Consider the following 2363-nt stretch of genomic DNA (forward strand, 5'->3'; position numbering starts at 1 on the left):
AAAAAAGAAAAAAACCCCAAAATTTTGGAATGCAGCAAAAGTTCTAAGAGAGACATTTATAGCAATAAAATATACATCAAGAAAAATTCGAATTTCAACTAAACAACATAATTTATATTTGAAGGAACTAAAAGAAAAAGAACAAACTAAGTCCAAAGTTACCAAGAAAAAAAGGAAATAAAGATCAGAGCAGAAATAACTGAAATATAGTCTAAAAAATCAGAAAAGAGCAACAAAACTAAGAGTTGGTTTTTTAAAAGGCAAACAAAATTGACAAACCTTTCGCTAGACTAAGAAAACAAGGGAAAAGACAAAATCAGAAATAAAAGAAGAAATATTATAACCGATACTCAAAAAAATATAAAAGATCATAAGAGACTACTGTGAACAATTATATGCCAAAATAATTCGATAACCTCCAGTAAACGGCAAATTCCTAGAAACATCCCACCTACCAAGAGTACATCATGAATAGGAAATCTTAACAGACCAATAACAAATAATGAGATTGAATCAGTAATAACAGTAATAACAAAGAAATAACAGTAATAACAAAGAAAAATCCAGAGCCAGATCACTTCACCATTGAATTCTATAAAACATTTAAGAAGAGCTAATACCAGTCTTTCTCAAAGTCCTTCAAGTAATTAAAGAGGAAGAAACATCTTCAAACTCATTTTATGAGGCCAGTATTACTCTAATACCAGTCAGTCAAGGACACTATGAGAAAATAAAATGACAGGACAATATCCCTAATGACCATAGATGCAAAAATACTGGCAAACCAAATTTAAAAGCACATTAAAAAAGATGATACACATGATCAAGTAGATTTACCTCTGAAAAGCAAGAGTGTTTCAGCATACAAAAATTAATCAATGTAATATACTTTACACATTAATAGGATGAAGGATAAAAATTATTTGATCATCTCAATTGATGCAGAGAAAAAATTTGACAAAATTCAACAGTCCTCATGATAAAAGTTCTCAACGAATTCGGTATAGAAGGCATGTACCTCAACATAACAAATGAAAAAAATCAATAACAGTCTTAGAAATAAAACAAGAAAAAAAGTCTTTCAATTACTCCTATTGCTTTTAGGATAATATTTTTTTAATCTTTAAACTGACCTAAAAGTTCTCAACTCCCTCTTCATTAAGTTTTGCTGTCTTTTAGTTCTTCAAACTTTGTCTGCTCCTCTCATTCTCAAGCTTTGACACACGCTGTTTGTTCTGTACGGAATTCTCTTCCTTTCTCTCCTCCTGATCAACTCCCATGCAACCTTCACATGCCAGCTCAATCACTTCCTTTGGGAGACCTTTCTTCCATTCCTGATTAGCTGGAGCCCATCTGTAACATAACAGTAGGCCAACCTCTTCCTCGTATCTGTAGGACTTAATCGCAGTTGCCACATAACCTTCTCTTGTGTGACTGGTATCTGTCTGCCTCATTAACATGCTTGTTTCCAGGAGAGCAAAATAAGTGTTTTTAATCAGCCTTGATTCCTCACTGCCTCACTCACTACTGGGCATAATATAGGTTTTCCGTAAGTTTCAGTTGAACGAATTAATGAAAGAACATTCTAAACCTAACTTGGCTACTCACTTGCTGTGAGGATTGAGGCAAATCACTTTTCCGGGCCTAGTGTGACCCGACTGTAAAATGGGATGAGTTGACTTCCTGGGACGTGCCACCCTAAACATTGTATGATTCTGCCATCAAAATCACTGATGGGTAAATATGACAATTCAACACTCTCTCTTCGGAATTTGATCAATTAAGCATGTGACTACGGAGAGTGCTTTTTCTCATCTTATTACATATTCCTACTAAGACAAATGAATGAGCTTCCAGCTGCCATCACTTTGAAAAACAAAATGCAGTGACAGGAATCACAGAAATGTTGAAACCTTTACAAGAACTTTTAAAAGTTTAATCTGTGGAAGAATCTCCCAGGATACTTGTTTTAGATAAGTATTTCTGAGCTCCATTCCTTTAGATTCTGATTCCATGGGTCTCATGTGGGGCCAAGGAATCTGCATTTTTAATAAGCAGACCAGGTGATTCCAATAAAGGTGGTGCTTTCGTCAAACTTTGAGAAATGTGCAGTGCTCTTTAATAAGGTACCTGAAAAGGCGTCCTCTTTAGCAAAACATACAACATAAAATGGGATGAATGTGAAATGGTGAAGGAGAAAACAGAGACACTCTTTTAGCCAGGCTTAATGTCTAAGACTAGAGCTGATGTGACATCATTATGGGCAACTGTGCTCCCAAGAGGACATTTGACAATGTCTGGAGACAGTTTTGTTTCTCGTAACTCAGGGTGGGAAGGGGTGCTAGTTAGCATCTAATGGGTAG

Source organism: Rhinopithecus bieti, unplaced genomic scaffold (genome assembly GCF_001698545.2).
Source record: "Rhinopithecus bieti isolate Rb0 unplaced genomic scaffold, ASM169854v2 scaffold_13207, whole genome shotgun sequence".
NCBI classification, from domain to species: Eukaryota; Metazoa; Chordata; class Mammalia; order Primates; family Cercopithecidae; genus Rhinopithecus; species Rhinopithecus bieti.